The sequence below is a fragment of the Gracilinanus agilis genome, chromosome 4 (assembly GCF_016433145.1).
Source record: "Gracilinanus agilis isolate LMUSP501 chromosome 4, AgileGrace, whole genome shotgun sequence".
Lineage (NCBI taxonomy): Eukaryota > Metazoa > Chordata > Mammalia > Didelphimorphia > Didelphidae > Gracilinanus > Gracilinanus agilis.
In genome coordinates this window covers 76,504,698-76,524,375 of record NC_058133.1, presented here as the reverse complement: position 1 = coordinate 76,524,375, position 19,678 = coordinate 76,504,698, and positions in this window count along the sequence as shown.

The following is a 19,678-nucleotide window of genomic DNA, read 5'->3' as shown; positions in this document are numbered from 1 at the left end:
GGGGGGGTGGTAATGTACAGTATTTTGTAGAACTTTCACTTGGTCCTGGCATGGACACTGAAAAATGCTATTCATTCATATTCATCATTCAAAAGCTATCAATATGGGTGTATTCTTTGGCCTTAGACTGCCCTTCCTAAGGAAGTTTGTTTCAGGATGATATTAAAGGAACTCACAATGTCCGTCCACATATTAGTTGGCAGAGAAGGAGGGATATATATATATATATATATATGTATATATATATATATGTATACATATTATGCACACAAAGTGTCTACCAGATACCAAGTGTCAACTGACCACTGGCCCGTAGGACTTTCCTCGAAACAGATGGGCAAGGTAGTGTCACTTTGTATTTGTACTGATGACAGAATTCAGATATTGGGGATATATTACTGCAGGCTGCTTTATTAAGTGCTATATGTCAGGCACTATTAAATACTGAAAATATAAATGTAACATTAGAAAAAGTACAACCCTTTCCAAAGAATTTACGTTCTACTAGTGGAAAATAAAAATAGATAAGTAAATAAGTAATGTAAAAAAAACATTTAATTATAATAGCTGGCATTTATGAGTCCTTTACAAATACTATCTCATTTTATCCTCATATCATCTAGGGAACAGATGATAGCTTTGCATTCAGAATACTGTATAGAGTTGTTTCAATTTGTTGGATACAATGAGGAAGGACTGACAACTTCTCTTTACAAATTGCAGAAAATCAGCCGAAGAACTGTGTGTGTGTGTGTGTGTGTGTGTGTGTGTGTGTGTGTGTGTGTGTGTGTGTGTGTGTGACAAACTGGTTTAAAAATACAATAATTCTTTTCTGTGAATTGCTGGCACTTTGGTCAGGTCTATGTCTAATCCCATCAAAGGCAGGAATAAAACTACCTCTTGCTCAGATCCTGGAGAGAATGGATAATGACACAGAGCAGAGGGGTCAAATACATCACAACAGTACAGAGTGCAGCCAGAACCAGATTAAAATATAATTTGGAAATAGTTTTCAAAATCAATAAAAAAAATACAGAAAATATCACATTTAAAAATAAAAACTAGAGATTCTTATATACAGATTAGTGACCCCTGTTTCAGTTTGACATCACTAGTGTAAGGGGAGAGCTGTTGGGGAGAATGGCCTCTTAGTAGGAGGCAAGATCTTTTCCTTAGAGGGAATGAAAAGAGTTGATGGAGAGGGCTTGAGCGAAGAGGATGTTTGGAATGGAGAATGTAATAGAGAATTGATTAGGAAAGAATAAAAGGTTTGAGGATTAGCAGCATGGATTTAGATAAAATTAGAAAATTATATTTACAGTGGACACAACTGGCAGAGATATGTGACCACCATTCATGGGCATGGAAATTGGAAAATAGAAAAAGAATTCTCCAAAGTGTATGTGTGTATTTCACTACCCCCCCCCCCACATTTTTCTGCTTATACTCAAGATCTTTAATTGAATTTTCTTCCTCAAGAGATTTTTTTATAATTTCTCTTTACCTCTTAGTGATGGGACTAGAGGTTCATTGTTCTCATTTTGTTTCTCCAGTGACTGGAATAACAAGAAAATAGGAAAGAGTTTGGATTTATAGCCTGGGTATGAAAAAAACAAACTGGTGATGGAAAAGTTGTTTGGACAAAGATAAATGCAACAATTAATCAGGATACCAAAAATTATTTGTATTTTGTCCTAAAAGCCAGCCTGGAAAGGAGTGGTTGGGTAAAATCAACTGCTCCATGATATCTCTGGATAATTTTGGAGAAATGCTGTTTCCTATTTTTAATAGGTAAAGCTAATACTTAATCAAAATAATAATCTTTACATCCCTTCCCTACTCTGGTTAGAGGAATTATATGCCTACTTAGGTAAATGGTGAAGAAGGAATACAGGTGAAATTCCCACCCTTATTATCTTGTCTATTCAAAAATCTTATTTAGTTAAATTGAGACTGGGAAAATGATAGAAGTGATAAATACGCTCAGCTGAAGTGCCCAGGTAAGCTAATTTCTAATCAGTGGGGTATCTATGAGATATATAGAGGCAATACTTAGAAGAAAGAGAGACAGCAGATTCCAGACCAAGGCAACCAATTGAAAGAAGATGGAGAAAAGGTAATTATGGATTAAGTGCTGCATTTTTCTGAGCACAGGAAGCAGATTCCTTCATGGGCTCCCCAAAGGTAACCACACCATCAAGTTTGCCTTGCACTATCTAAGAATCATTATTTTAGAAAAAAAAATTTAGAAAGGTAGGTTAATGGAAATTCCAATTCTAGTAGATTAAAAATTGCTCGAGGGACAGAATAGTGATTTTTTTTTTTCATCTTTATATCCCAAAGGCTATGTTTATAGTAGCCTTAGCACTTAGGAAAAGTAATAACTTCATTCTGGCACAAATACCTGGTTAGCAAGTTCTGAGGATTCCTTTGAATGGACTCCAGTCCTTGTTGAACTGAATCCTTGCCAAAGTATTGGAGGAGCTGAGAATTCAGCAGGCCATGTGAAAGGATCCTCAACAGAAGTTCAGCATTAGTACCCCTCCCTCTTGCATTGCAAGTGAAATTTAGTCACTTAAAATATGCTCTACATTAGTGCCCAGGTCATACAAATTATATCTCCTAAATAACTAGAGACATATTCATGGCTCATGGTTGGGCCATGCCAATATAATAAAAATGACAAAAATGACTAGTTAAATTAATTTGTGTTTTCAGTGTTATATCAATTAAACTACCCAAATAGTACTTTATTGAACTAGAAAAATAATCATTTTCATCTTTAAAAATAAAAGACCAAGAATTTCAAGAACAATAATGAAAAAAGTAGGGGGAGGGAAATGAGACCTAGAAATATTAGATTTCGAAACAGTGACCATCAAAACTACAAGGTACTGGTTAAAAATGGAAAAGTTGATTGGTGGAACAAATTAATTACATAAGATACAAAAAGAATAGATACAATTTGGTTAAACCCAAAGACCACAAGACTCATTCATTATTTAATGAAACTCTTAGGAAAGCAAGTCTGGGATAAATTAAGTTTAGATTATATTCCTAAAATTAATTTTAGATAATTATCTTACACTATCTATCCTATAGGCTTCAAATGAATACATGACTGAAATATTAAAATGTCACATCATAAACAAATTAGAGAATAGGGTTGGAGATTCGAAAAAATTTTTGACCAAACAAGAGATAGAGAGGACCACAGGAGACAAACTGGATAAGTCTGATTACATAAAAATTCTAAACTTTTCTGCAAATAAAATCTATATAATTAAAATTAAAAGGGAAGCAGTTAATTTGAGGAAAAAATCTTTGCAGCAAGTTTTTCAGAAAAAAATTTTATTATCCAAGATATATAGAGAAACGATTTAAATATATCAGCACTTGTCATTCCCCAAAAGATAAGTGGACAAGGAATCTCAACAAGCAATTCTCAAAGGAAGAAATTCAAGTTATGAACAATCATATTAAAAAATGCTTCAAATCACTGATAATTAAAAATGAAGGGAAAAATGCTCCAAGCTTCCTTTAAATTCCTCAGATTGACAAAAATGACCCCCCCCCCAAAAAAAATTGGCTGTTATTAGACAGAATGTGGGAAGACAGGCATATCCAACCTGGGCACAATAGGCATAATACCCTCATTAGGAAAGCTCTAAAACTGATCCAGATATCCTGAAAAACAGTTGGGAATGACATCCCAAAAGTCACTTTTGACCCATGACTAGGCCTATGCTCCAAAGAAGTCAAAGAAAAACAGAAAGGATAAATGTATACAAAAATATTCACAACACTTAAAAAAAACAACGACCAGAAACAAAGTGGATGCCCATCAGTTTGGGGAATGGCTTCAATCCTGTTTCTTCTTGACTTTCTCTATAATGCTCCCAAGACCTCCTTTCTTCACCCCTGGACTTCATATACGGAAGTACCTCCTTAGGCCTCTCCTTTACATTTGCTAGTTATTTCCAGAACCTCCATTTTTAGTTGGATGTCCAGGGAAGTTATTACTTCCTATGCTGTAACCTCTACTATACTTTCTGTACTATGCTCCAGAGCAGGTACTTTGGTCTCTTGTCCTTTTCCTTCCCAGATTTTCAGCCTCCTTTCTAGAGGGACTTCTTCCATCATTTGAATGTAAACTCCTTGAGGGCTGGGAGTGTCAGAGGTGTGTTGGAGCCTGACTGAAAGGAAATAGATAAACTACAAATTAGGGCTTGATTTATTGTTTTGTTGATTGTCCAGACCAGAGTTATCTAACAGGCTGCCACCACATTCTGGGGATAAACAAATTTTAAATGCAATTAGAGGACTGCTAGGTTGGCTAAATGGATAAAGAGCTAGATGTGGAGATAAAAGGTTCTGGGTTCAAAAGTGACCTCCGACACTTCCTAGCATTTTTCACTTAACTTAAATTGCTTAACTCTTATGATTCTTCTACCTGATAACTCATATCATCTAAGATAGACCTTAGAGTTTGCTTTCTTTTCATTTATTTTTTAAAAGTTTAATTAGCAAAATTAATGAAAATACAATAAAACGTAGATAAAATTACATTTTAAAACAGTCAGTAGTATTGGCTCCTCAGGAATCCTTAGGTAATTGTTTCTATTGACTTTGACACCTCTAGTCCAGAAGAAGCAGATTATAAGACTACAACATTGTAAAGAAAAGCAATTTTTGGAACTTTGATCAATTAGGACACCTGGGAGTGAAGCATCCTTTCTTCCCACTAACACAAAGGTGATGAATTCCTGTCAGTAGTCAATAAGCATTTATTAAGAGCATATTTTTTAAAAGAATATTATATTCTAAGCATTGCACAAAGCAATGGAGATACAAATTCGAGCAGTAAGGCAGTCCCTGCTCTCAAAGAGCTTCCATTCTTTAAATTTTTTTTTTCCAGATTACACATCAGTACAATTTTCAGTATCCCCTCTCTGACATCTCTGTTATCTTCCCCTCTCCCTTGCATTGCTGATTAAGGCATTCACAGTTGATCATTGTATATTACTGCTATTATTGTATACAACCATTCTCCTGTTTCTGTTCACTTCACTTATATGAAGTGAATTCATATAAGTCTTGCCAAGATTTTTTGTGATCATTTTGCTTGTCATTTCTTATGGAGCAATGATATTCCATTACAATCATATACCACAACTTGTTCATCCATTCCCTAACTGATAAACATTCTCCCTTCAACTAATTCTTTGCTACCACAAAAAAAGAGCTGTTATTTTTTTTTTTTTATACAGGTAGGTCCATTTCCCTTTTCCCTGATCTCTTTGGGATACAGGCCCAGTAGTGGTAGTGTTGAGTCAAAGGATATGCACAGTTTTACAGCCCTTTGAGAATAGATTCAAATTGCTCTTCAGAATGTTTGTCTTAGTCCACAGCTCCTCTAATAGTGTGGACCACTTGTCATTTGGGGAATGCTTTGTATTCTTATAAATTTAACTCATTTCTCTATATATTTGAGAAATGAGGCCTTTATCAGAGATACTTTCTATAACCTCCTCCTCCTCCCCCCCTTCCCCCCCCCTTTGTTTCCCTTCTAATCTTAGTTGCATTGCTTTTGTTTGTGCAAAAACTTTTTAAGGACAATAAAAGCTTACATTCTAACTTAACTTATGTAATGAAATGATTCTCAAAATGAAGCTGAAAAGGTGGGGAGAAGGTAGGGGCTGGAGCTGGAGTGGGAGGGTAAGACTGTAGGACCTTCCAAACTGGGGCAATACTTCCAATGTGAATATTTCAGGGCCAGAGTGAATTTCCAGGGTTTTTTTGTGGGGTGGGGAGGGGGGGTAGAGGAGGATGGTAGAGAAAGGCCACAGTACAGCCTGAAGAGGAATGAGACACCAGATGCAGACTGAGGCATATCTTTCCACATGACCAATTCATGAATGTAACTATTCTTATTTGTATATTTGGGTTGGGTGGTCATGAAGGTGAGGAGACCTAATGATAGGAAAAGAAAAGCGGGGAGGTATTACCAAATCCTGAAAGAATGCACAAAGAGCCCTGTAGATTCAAAAGGGAGAGTTTAAAACAATAAGTTGATTTGATCATATACTTTTAAAAAGGGTAACCAAGTTTCATACATGGCCTTCTTCTTCGCATTTGGAAATGGTCATTTTTATGATTGCCAATGAAAGAATGACAAAAAAAATTTTTTTTATCACGTTTTAGCAACAGAAAACGTTTATTGGGAAGCTGAAATTTCTTCGTAAATCGTGATTTAAAAGGTCCCTGCCCCGGTGACCAATCCCTTCTCTAGAAACTGGCCGACCACGTGATGGGGGAAAGACAGCCCCTTCTCCAAAGGCTCCCGGCAGCCCCAGCACCCTTGTCACGTGACCATATAACTTCTACAGAGGAGGGGGTGGATAGTGCCTGTCTCACGTGTGAGCAGAGTGCGGAAGTGGTGCTTTGGAAAATCTGCTTTTGATTGGTCACGGCCGAGGGGGGCAGGGCCACTGGGGCCGAGGATTCGAGGGGTAGCCGGCCCCGGGAGTCTCGGAGTCTCCTGGCGGGGAGGCGGGTGGTGATCAAGTTGGGGAACCTGCTGCCGCCTCCGTTGCGTTGCTTCTAACAGCTAGCCGTCCCTACGAGGCTGTAAGGCCGGGGCTGCTGCGCGCGCATCCTTCGCCGGGCCGCCGACTCTTCCGGCCCCGTGAACCTCGGGGGACTGCGGGAGCGTAGAGCTGAGGACCCCTGTGCTTGGGACGGGCTTCGGCGGGGCGGCCGCCGAGACGCCATGTCCATGGAGGACCCCTTCTTTGTGGTGAAAGGGTGAGTATGGCATACTGGAGAAGGAGGCCCGGCTCCGCGGTGCGTGGCCGAGTGCGGGAGCTGCTCTCCTTTGGGGGCGGACTCCCAGGGTCCGCCTGCCTCGTCGGGGGCAGTCCTAGGGGCCCTTCTTGGGAGGCGGGGGTTCCTCGAACTCTTGCCGGACTATCTCCCTTAGATCTGTCAATCCCAAACTGTGCCGTTGTGGGACCGTGGCTGGAGTTGGGGTGAAGAAGTTTGGCTTTATGTGTTCGGGGATGGGGAGATACGGTCGTGAGTGGGTCACCCATGGTTGGGAGCTAGAGCTGCTCACTGCGTCAAAGGAGAAAAGGCCTGTGTCAGCCCTGGGAGCCGTGGCGGGGCTGGGAGGACTAGATGGGGGTGGTGGTGGAAATGGATGAAACTCACTCTAGTTCCAGGGGGTTGGGGAGGCTTCGAGCCACTTTTCTTGCAACAAGTTGCAATGTGTTTACCTGTATTGGTGAAGTTAGTTTCCTCCCTCGGGAATCCCCTCTACCTGTGGAGTCATGGATGGGTCCAGCCCCTGGGTTAGATCAATTTGGCTAAACTCCCATTGTCTCTAGGACGGAGCTTTTCCTCTTGGTGAGACCACAGACAGCCAAGAATTGTTGAAGCCTGTTAGAGGGAGGCGTGGGGTGGGTGTGTTGATACCAGAGTGGGTGGGGGAACTATAAGAAGAGAGAATGGAAGGTAACAGAATTTGATGGAGGAGGTTTTTTTCTTTTTAAGTATATTGAGTAATACGATGAAAGAGAAACTATCTTTCATACTCAGTAATGATGTTGGAAAGAAAACAGAATGAAACCAGCCAAACCAAACTTTGCACAGCTTTCCAGTAGCAACGGGTATTTTCCCACACTCCTGAAGGAAATGAGTTGTTTTTAAAACTTTGTTACTTAATTCAATCTATTTCAGATGTTTCTCTTGTGTTTGCTTATTCTGCCTTTCCAGTCATCACCTGGACTGATCTTTTTAAGTGTCTCAAATTAGTTTTCCCAGTAGTTGTCATCCTCTGATTATCCAGTTGATTTTTGTTGTCTTGTCAAAGAAGACAAAACCCATTTTCTTGAGTTGACTAAGGCCTTTCAACAAATGGTAGAATAAAGAGAATAAGATTTTAATTTCTCACTCAAAACTTAATTTTGGAGAGGCAGCTTGGAATAGTAGAGAGCAAGCTGGTCTGGAGGAGGCCAGGAAGGACTCAGTTGCCTCACCTCTGACATATAGTGGCTATGTAACTTCTGGGAAAGTCACTCATCTTCTCAGTACTCAAAGCAAAGAAATCACAGTTTTAGGTTTCTAGGCCTTGTTTTCAGTGATGTTATAACATCATAGATTTTGAATTATGTGATGATTTGAATGTAAAAATTCCTGTATTTTACAATTGAAGAAACTAAAAGCACAAAGGTGATTAACAGATATCTGAATTAAATGATTTGGCTGAAATCTTGCCAGATTTTTAACTCAAATCCTTTAACTTCAAATCTAATACTCTTTGCTTTCTTAGTTACTATCAACTCCCCTATAGTAGAGAGCAAAGCTAACAGACAAGTTGTCCTTTTAGCAGGTGCTAATATTTTTACTCTTAAATATCTTGCACCTTGAATAACTATCCTTTTGAATCACCATGCCCTTGAAAGATGAAAAGTTAATTTTGTTTGATAAAAGTATATAACCCTGCTCAATTAAACTTGCTTTCTCCAATTCTTCATTTACTGTTGTATTAAGAAATGTGCTGTAAAGCACTAAATAGACACATATTAACAAATAAAGTTAATCTTTTATTCACATTCAAAATTTTAATATTTTAGTTATCTAAATTAGGAAAATATGGGACCTAACAAGGCTTTCTGGTACTTAGGAATTGGTTGTTTTCTCTCTCCCCCCCTTTACCCCCAATCACCGATACTTGAAACTAGCAGTTATCACAGCCTATGAGAAATGTATAGTATTTGGATGAAATTTTAGAGAACTGAAAGAGTACTATGAAGTGCTATGTCATCCTCAATATTGTATTTAGTCATCTATTATAAGTATAATGACAAAAATTCAAAGTTCTGAACTGTGGAATGCTGAGCTATTGTTTTTGTTGTTTTGTTTATTATTTCAACCTGTGATCTTAAGGTGTTCAGTAGAAAAGGATTTAGTAACAGTTTTCTGCCTTGGAAGGATGAAGGCAATGGATTTTTCCTTGCTTAGTTTTGTACACATACTTGTTTTGATGATAGTTTAATGAACCATCTTTCTAGTAATTCAGCAAGTATAATAGAATAATAATTAGAGTGCCTTATGTGAACATAGCATTGAAGTAGGTGTTGAGTGGGATAAAAAAGAAATTAAAGTATGTTCCCTGCTCTCTAGGATCTTAGGCAAATTGAGGAGATCAGATGTATCATGTTCACAGAAATTGGCCAAGTTCAAATGAGTGACATAGGAAAGAAGTGAAACTCAGAATAGGATTGGGGCCAAAAAAAACACTAATAAGTTGGACCTTGTTGGAAGAAGGAGTAGAGGGATGGAGAGAGAGGGGATATGGGAATATCTTAAGTAAAAGCACTTTAAGGGACAAGGGAAAAATACCAGAAATTTGGGCAAGTACAGGTAAATCAGATTTGGGATGGATGGAAAGATTGAGGAATTTAGACATTGGATAAGTTTAAATAGAGGATAGAGCTTTTAAAAGTGCCTTTTACATTTTTTTGATGGAGGAGATTCTGGATCTGTGATTTCATTGATATAAACAATTTCTAATAAGAAAACTCCCCCCATAGATGCAGATTTATGATTCTGAAATTTATTTTCAGAGTTTTGGGGGCGACTTTGAAAGGTTAAATAATTTGTCTATGATTACACAGCCAACCCTATGTCAGAGACAGACTTTCCTGTCAGGGGCCAGACCTCTATCGTCTCTGCCTCTTGCCATATACTTAATAGGTTAGAGCATATGGGGGAGGACTAGCTTTACTGGTATGAAGGCTTGCCAAGTCCTTCTCGAGGCTTTTCATACACTTTCCAGTGTCTGCCTTGTAACCCAACTCTCACCTGTGGCTCCAAGACGCTCTGGCATGCCTATTGGCCACACCCCAGTAAAACCACCTCTGCAGATGGGTTAAACCAGGGTGAGGGTAACTGAGGGGTCTCAAACTCATTAATGAGTTAGAGAGATGACTACTCAAATATGTGAAGACTCCTCTCCCACCAATGTTCAGGTGAGAACAGTTTGTTCCAAGGACCATGAAGATAGTGGAGGCAGGTGCTATGGAGTGCTTTTAGAGCTTGGTCAGAAATTGAACATGCCAGGGTCATCTGCTGTGTCCAGTCCCTTCACCAGTCCTGAATTTTGTCTTGCCACTGGACTTTAATGACTCTGGAAGAGAGAATGAATGAGGCTGGTGACTTTGTGCGACCCAGGAAAACCAAGACATTAGCCTGTGATATCATTGGTTTTCTTTGAAACAAAGAACAAGAACTTAATAGATAATCAATTAATATTTGTTGAATTAAATCAGTGTTTTATGAATACTAATTTGGGTACATAGCATAAGTTTAGAGTGAGGCCAACCTGGAAGGAAGTAAGACTTTAAAAAACAAAAATGTATGTAAGGCATAGACAGATAAAGAATTTATTGTGTGCTGAACAGTCTACTCCCATCTCTCTGTTCCAGATATTTTCACTGGAATGTTTCCAATATCTGGAATGTTCTCCCTCCTCATCTTTGCTTGCTTCCTTCAAGTCCTAGCTAAAATCCCACCGTCTACAGGAAACCTTTCCTGATCACCCTGAATAATCATACCTTCTGTCTTTTGATTATTCCATTTTATCCTGTTTATAGCTTGTTTGGACATAATTCCTTGAAAATTGTCTTCCCCATTAGACTGCTGGCTTCTTGAGAGCAAGTGCTATATTTTTTAGGCTTTCTTTATATCCTTCGTGCTTACCATACGTCCTGGCACATTTGTTTTGTCGTTCAACCATTTCAGTCTTGGCTGACTTTTTATGACCTCATTTGGGGTTTTCTTGGCAAAGATACTAGAAAATTTTGCCTTTTCCTTCTCCAGCTCACTTTACAGATGAGGAACTGAGGCCAACAGGGTTAAGGGACTTGCCCAGGGTTACCCAGCTAGTAAGTGTCTTGAGGTGAGATTTGAATTGCCTGGCACACAATAGATACTAAGTGATGGAGAAACAAACACAAAATAGGACAGTTCTTGTCCTCAGAAAGCTAACATTCCCCAAACTGTCTTTTGTTTCTTTTTGTATCCCCAAGTGCTTAGCACAGGACCTGGCACATAGAATGTGCTTAATAAATGTTGATTGATTAAAAAAACATAAAGGGTGGAGGGAGACAGTACCTAAGTGGGGGCAAAGTGACTAGTCTGAGGTGATTTCCATAGAATGGATAAAGGTGGCCTGGGCCTCTTATGAAGTGGATTTGGGACTCACTAATCAGGAGAAAGGCCTCAGGGTATAGAGTTCTCCCAGAAGGGAAAGTAGCTAGTGAGGAAGCACAAGGTGATATTTTTTTCAGAGATAGTAAAGTAGAGAAGAAACTGAGAGTTTGCATTCCATTCTGCTTTGGACCTGGACAGTTCAGATGAAAGAGAGCTGGTGGGTGGGCCAGCTCTCTAGGCCATATGAGGTCTGTTTTCAAGAACATTAAACAGCCCCAGACTATTATGCTAATTAGATTGGGGGGGGGTGTCAATAAGCCTTACTGGTTTCTGAGTCTCCTGATTTGCTTCACAGAATGTACAAATTAAACTGAGGAACCAGATGTCAAGCTTGTTAGAATTGTGTGTAAAGTAAAAGCAGTCTTCAAGTATAGGTCAGGGGATATGAGTTTTATTTAGAGCCTTATCCTTTCAAAGTATATGAATTTTGTGATATCTACTTTGGCTGCCCAGTGGCATTTTTTTGGTTCAATTCTAATTTCTTTACTATGTTTCTCAGTTAGTTGAAGTTGGCACTGAGGAGGTGTTGCACACAGTTTTGAATAATTTCCTGTCTCCCCCCCTCCCCTCACTGCTACCCCCCACCATGTGTTAGTGTTTTTTCCGTAACTAACACTTAGGTTTGTGTAGAAGAATAGACCAGTTTGAATCTCCCAGGTGAATGGGAAATATACTTTACTTGTATATTTTCAAGGTTTGGTCCACCTGCTGTCTTCCATCTGGATTCCTCTTCTCAGATTTGCTGCAGAATGGAATATAGGTCTCCCTCACCCTCCTTCAAGCACAGGTCTTTATAGTTTTTTAAGGATTTCTGTTACTAGAAGTTGGAAGCAATCAGGAAGGGTTTTTAAGAAAATAAAGTAGAAATTAGTCAAGAGAAAGTCTTAAAGCCTATAATAGTAGTTCTCACTAGTCCTTACTGAATTGTAGGTTTTCTTAGTTCTTAATCTGTTTTCATTGACCCATCTCTTTCCTGTTTGTGGTTATAACCAAACAAATCTTTCTTTATACATATGTTTAAATATGTTCAAGTAAATTTGACTGTAAAACTGATGTCATTTTTCCTCAAGCTTTGATTTTAAAACCAGATATTTTTATAAAAACTTTCAAATGTGTAGGCTTTTAAAAAGTGTGGTTGGCTCTAGGATCATAGATTTTGAGGTCTTTTATTTCTATCCTCTTATTTTATAGATAAGGAAGCAGATTTCTTTGCATTGAACTATGCTACTTAGCATTATGGTAGGCTCTCAGAAGGGTACAAAAAATCCAGTAAGAATTCAGAAATCCAAGGATTCAAGATTTAATTACAGTGGAATTAAATGCTCTGCCACTTATCCACTCTCATCTGTAAAGTTGAGGTGATTGGATCCTAGATAACCCCTAAACACATAAGGAGGCCTGCCTGGTTCAGAGGGAAGATTACTAGATCTGGAGAAAAGGACCTGGGTTCTAATACTGACTCTGACTACTTCTGTGACTTTAGAAAAGTCCTCAGTTTCCTCATTGATAAAATGAAGAGATTCAGCCAGAAGACCTTTAAAGTCTTTTCCAACTCTAAATCTATGACTTTTAAGACGTGTATGTATAAAGCAGTTAGAGAGCCTTTCAAGACAGGAATAAATCACAGGATTTGATTGGAAAATTACTTCAGTGTCATCTAGTCCATTGTTCATTTGTTTCCAACTCTTCATGGACCACGGACAGAGTTTTTTTTGGCAAGGATACTGGGTGGTTTGCCATTTCCTTTTCCACTGGATCCTTTTGTCAGACAGAACTTAAGTGATTTGCCCAGGGTCACACAGCTAGGGAGTGTCAGAAGCCTAATTTGAACTCAGGCCTTTCTGACTCCAGGCCCAGCACTGTATCCACCGAGTGACTTGCCTACTTCCACCTCTAATCCAACCCACACACAAAAAGAATCCCATTGTAACATGCTTGGCAAGTTCCATCCATCCTCTGCTTGGAATGGGAATTCGTTTTCTTTTGGGGTAGCCCATTCCACATCTGGGCAGTTCTGATTGTTAAGAAGTCTTTCTTGGACACCAAATCTAAATTTTTCTCTCCTTGTAGCTTCCACCAATTGCCAATGGTTTTGCCCTTTTAAGACCAAACAGAATGGACCTACTTACATGGGACAGCTTTTCAAATACTAACAATTACAAATAATTGTCATACAGGAGGCTGATTGCCTTTGGACCCATCTGTGTATGGAGTAGGGGAGGAGCAGGGGTCAAGCAACATCCACAACCTCTTCCTAGAGAAGAGAAAAGCAACCAACAACCCTCTAAGAAGAAATAATGCTGAGCCTCCCTGGCTAGTGGTTAGTTTTTTGTTTTTGTTTAGGGTTTGTTTGTTTTTTCTATTTAGTGAGATGTGAGAGCAAATGGAAAGGGCCTGGATTTGTTCCCTTTAAGTTTTTTTTTTTTTTAATTCATCCTGATTTCATATTAATAGATCATTGGATATGATGTTTAGAAAAAACCCAAATAATTGTCATATAACTTTTAGCTGCTTTTACTGTAAGGTCACTGTGCAGCCCTATTTTACTGATGAGAAAACCTAGACTTAAAAAGTTAAGTCCAAGGCTGCTAGTCCACATCTTTTCACTTCATGTCTAGTTCTCTTTCCATTATGATGAGCTGCCCCTGGTTGTGTTATGGAGAGTTAGAGAGAAGGGAAGTTAACTGGGAGTAGGGTCAATTGGGAAGAAGGCATGGAACAAGTGACAGCATAAGCTGGACTGTGAAATTAATACAGGCGTGGATGAGCAGGGACTTCAGGGATGTCATGATTACATGAGGTAGGTAGAGCAATGTTTTATAGGTCAAGAAACTAAGACTCAGATGTCTTGCCCAGGATTACATACATTCTCATGAATTTTTACCCTTAAATCGCCTCTCAAACTGGAAGTGATTTCTCCCTTTAATGATTGACTAATACTTTATTATTTTTTGTATCAAATTAATATATACATTTGTGCCACCTTCCCCACTAGACTGTAAGCAAAGGGAAGATGGTTTGGCTTTTCAGGCAGGGGAAAGAGGAGGGCAAAGGAGTAGAACTAGAAGTAGTTTGAGGTGAGAAGAGGCTGGCTTGTTTCCATTGTAAGCAGTAACAAAAGATTAGCTTGGAGAGTTAAAATAAAACAGTTGTGGGGTGACCTTTAATACCAACATATGGAATTAGAACTTGATGTAATAGGTAACTATTTTACATTCTTTTTTTTTCCTTTTTTTTTAAACCCTTAACTTCTGTGTATTGGCTCCTAGGTGGAAGAGTGGTAAGGGTGGGCAATGGGGGTCAAGTGACTTACCCAGGGTCACACAGCTGGGAAGTGTCTGAGGCTGGATTTGAACCTAGGACCTCCCATTTCTAGGCCTGACTCTCAATCCACTGAGCTACCCATCTGCCCCCTATTTTACATTCTTAAGCAGAAAACATTTTTTTAAATATGTGTTGAGGTTAATTGGGAAGAAGTATGTATAACTTAAGAGTCAGAAAGAGCCAAGTTTGAACTGACCAGACTCAATTAATAACTGTGGGGTCACATGCAAATTACTTTACATTTCTTAGCTTCAGTTTATTCATTTGTAAAATGGAGATTAATAACTGTAGGACCTTCTATGCAGTTTTTGTAAGGCTCAGAAAAATATTTTTACAGTGCTTTGCAAAACATTAAGCACTGTTTAAATGTTTTATCATTGTTATTGATTAAAAGCCTAAAGTCTAGATGTTTTTGCAATACTTATGCACAATTATGACTTGATCAGAGAATGCCGGCTTGGACAGTAGAGAGAAGAGATGTATCTGAGAATTAATGGAGGAAAATTTACAGGACTTCATGAGATCAGAAGAGTTGAAGCAATTTTTTTTAAAATTCCATAGTTAGTGGATGAATTGTGGTATTGCTGACCAAAGCAAGAATCTGGAAAGAGTAGCTGATGAAGGTAATTCATGTAGTCATTATTAAGTGAGCACCCATCTCCATACAGATCATTTGCTAGGCATTCTAGAAGGTGATTTTAAGACAAATAGTGATGTCCTGGAGACAAATAGAAATATAGGACTTGTTCTTAAATGGGAGGGAAGCTGGGCTAAAGATGTACTTTGAGGGGTCATCCATCAGTTTAGAATAGGCAGATGTTGAAAATAAAAGTGGGTAAACTCAAGGAAGCAGTTTAGAACTCTTAAAGATTTAGCTTTGGGAGACAACCAACCACAGAGATTAAAAGGAAGAGAAGACAGCTAAGAAGGCAAAGAAAAGAGAAGAGAATATCTTGTATTCTCAGAATGTTAAAGGAGGTAATTTTTAAGTTTTAAGTGGGAAGTGAGCAGCATTACCAAATGCAATCAAGAAATCAATGATAACTGAATAAAATCTATCTAATTTGACTAATCTATCCAATTTGTCATTAGTGTCCTTAGTACTATTCATAGAATTATAATGGCAGAAACCAGACTACAGTGTGTTAAGTATGAGAGTTGTGAGGGATCAAAGGCATTAGGGTGTGTGTGGTTTGTTTGAAAATGTTTTTCTGTGTTGTAAAATGGATAATTTTGATTATATATAAAAAGAAAATAGAAAATTGGGAGAAATGGTCATAGTTTCTCAGAGGTCTCTCATCTAAAATATATGGAGAACTTTGTCAAACGTATAAGACTAAGAGCCATCCTATGTTTGATAAATAGGCAAAAGACATGAATAAACAATTTTTAGGTGAAGAAATCAAAGCCATACATAGATATATTTAAAAAATGCTCAAAATAACTACTAATTAGGGAAATGAAAATCAAGACATCTGAAATATTAACTCAAACCTATCAGATTTGCTAAAATGATAAAAGGGCAAAATTACAAATGTTGAAGGGGATATGGAAAAATGAAGACAATAATATGCTGTTGGTGGAACTGCACATTGATCCAACCATTTTGGAGAGCAATTTTTTTAATTAATTAGTTTATTGGTTATATTAAAATTCTCAGGCATTTCCCTCCCACCCTTACATTGCTACTCTAAATTGAAAATTTTTATTTAATTGATTTAGAATATTTTTCTATGGTTATATGATTCATGTTCTTTCCCTCCCCTCCCACCCCCACTCCCATAGCCAATGAGTAATTCCACTGGGTTTTACATGTCATTGATAAGACCTATTTCCCTATTATTATATTTGCATTAGGGTGATGGCTTAGAGTCTACATTCCCAATCATGTCCCCATTGACCTATGTGATCAAGCAGTTGTTTTTCTTCTGTATTTCTACTCCCACAGGTCTTTCTCTGGATGTGAATAGCGTTCTTTCTCATAAGTCCCTCAGAATTGTCCTGGATACTAGCATTGCTGCTAGTAGAGAAGTCCATTACATTGATTGTGCCAAAGTGTATCAGTCTCTGTGTATATGGTTCTGGTTCTGCTCCTTTCCCTTTGCATCAATTCCTAGAGGTCATTCCAGTTCACATGGAATTTGTCCAGTTCATTATTACTTATAGCACAGTAGTATTCCATTACCAGTAGATACCACAATTTGTTCAGCCATTCCCCAATTGAAGGGCATCCTCTCATTTTCCAATTTTTTGCCACTACAAAGAGCGCAGCTATAAATATTTTTGTACAAGTCTTTTTCCTTATTATCTCTTTGGGGTATAACCCCAGCAGTAATATGGCTGGTTCAAAAGGCAGACAAGTCTTTTAAAACCCTTTGAGCATAGTTCCAAATTGCCATCCAGAATGGGTGGATCAATTCACAACTCCACCAGCAATGCATTAATGTTTGGGGAGCAATTTTGATATGTCCAGAGAGCTATAAAACTAGTAGACCCAGCAATAATATTTCTGGGCCTATTTCCCAAGGAGATCAGTGAAAAAGGAAAAGGACCTATATGTTTCAAGATACTTCTTTTGAATCTTTCTTTGGTGTGGCAAAAAACTGGAAATTTAGGTGATATCCATCGTTTGGGAAATGGATGGACAAATTGTGATAAATTATTATGATGGCATATTACTCTGCTGTAAGAAATGATGAAAAGACTAATTTTTTTTAAACTTTGAAAGATCTACATGCTTAAACAAGAACATTATAGACTTAATATTTGGGGAATAACTTGTGAATGTCCACCTCCAGAGAATGAATTGATAAACAGAAACATGAAAGACACAATTTATACATATCTTTTTGTCAAGTGATTCCTTCTATGATATGGGGAGGAGAAGGAGGGGCCAAAATACATACTGGAAAATAAATTCTATTAAATAAATAAATTTTTAAAAGAAAAGTTTTTCTGTGGAGAGAAATATGGTGATAATTTCATGTAGAATATGGTTACAAGATGCACAGTTAACGGTTGTACATAGTAACAGCAATAATGAACAATGGTCAGCTGTGAATGACTTCACTATTATCAGCAGTGCAAGAATCCAGGGCAGCTCCAAGGGACTCATGACAAAAAAGGCTATCCATTTGCCAGAGAAGGAACTGATCGAGTCTAAATGCAGATTGAAGCATTTCATTCTCCACTTTATTTCCTCTGTGAACTTTTCTCTAATGTGATATATGTCTTCTTTCACAGCATGACAGACATGAAAGTGTGTATTGTATGATGACACATGTGAAACCTATATCATTTCTTACCCTTTTAGAGAGGAGTAGGAGGAAGAGAGAGAACATGGATCACAAATGTTAGAAAATGATTATTAAAATTATATTGACATGGGGCAGCTGGGTAGCTCAGTGGATTGAGAGCCAGGCCTAGAGACGGGAGGTCCTAGGTTCAAATCCGGCCTCAGACACTTCCCAGCTGTGTGACCCTGGGCAAGTCACTTGACCCCCATTGCCTACCCTTACCAATCTTCCACCTATAAGTCAATACACAGAAGTTAAGGGTTTAAAATTTAAAAAAAAAAAAATTATATTGACATGCCATCTGGGAAAAAACTGGGAAGAAAAAACTAATAAAATTACATGAAAATCCTCCTACTATTCCCAAAAATGATATTTAAAGACAGACTAAGTTGAAAAGGTGACATGTAAGAGATTAAGATGATGTCCTGGCCTTTCACATATTGAATATCCTGTTAATAACAAAAACATTTTCCTTATTCTAGGATCTCCCTTCTGCCATCACTCCTCAGATAGCAGGAATTTCTATCATGACTAGAGAGACAGATCTCTGTCTTACATTTTTCTGAGTATTTGTAGTGTCTATCAAATCAGCATTTTAATAGAACCAGTGAACGCCTGTAACTTATACATGAAATATGCCAATTTAGAGGTTTCTTAAGGCTTCTCTCTCAAAAGAGAATTTATACATCCTTTGTAGAGCTAAGTATGTGTCTTGTAAAAGAGAGAATGTCCATATCACTGATTTTTGCTAATTTGTTGTTAACTTGTATTGTCTTAAATTTCCTTAAATCTACAAGTATTTAATATCACTAGTTAATACCTAAAAACTTCAACTTCTTCCATCAAAGTTTTGATCAAAACTTCTAGTAAGGATTAAAATTAGTGCAAATGAACTATGTCCTTTTCCTTCTTTTTAGATAAAAATGCACTGTTATTAGAGTGTCCAAAAGGACACCACTAAAGTGAAGGTCCTGAGTAATCCATAAACTAGGTATTACGGTATTGACTGATTTGTGACTTATTGTTAAATTTGAAGCACTATAAAATTCTTTAAGCACTCAACCTATTCACTGTCAGCAATGGGACACAAACCTTAGGAACACAAACATGACTTGCTTTCCTGTCATGATTGGTTATACCTGTCATGTTCTATAGTTTAATTTGAAAGATTAGCTAAGAGAAAAAGCCTACAAATGTTTCCTAAATAAATATCTTGAAAGTTTTGTAAGAACAAACAGGATATTATTTACTGCTTGTAACTTCTCAATTCATTCATTAAAAGCACAATAATAATGAGGCCAAGGTTTTTAGCTGCAACTGAATCAGGTAGCCTTGTTTGTTTTCAGAGCCCCAGAATTCATCCTGCTCATCTGACAAACTTTATTTTTTCAAATTGTTAGTTACTGGAAAAATTATAAACAGAATCGGGCTAGATCAGCATATATCCATTACAACTACTGTGGAAATGACACAGTAAACTTCATGAATGAAGGATAGCATTCTTTTTTTTTTAATTTCTGATTTCAGTGTTTATGATTTTAGATTGTTATTGGACCCAAATTAAATTTGTGCAGTCTAGTAACAGCAAAAGCAGTAAAGTGTTGTGGAAATATAATAGCCTATCTATGAGGCTTCATATGTGTTTCTCCTTGCAATAGTACATATATATCATATATATCTGAATTTTAAAAGGACTAGTGAAAGCCGGTAACTTATATATAGAATTGATCAGTTATAACACCTCTTTCTCTCTCTCAAATACACACACACACACACACACA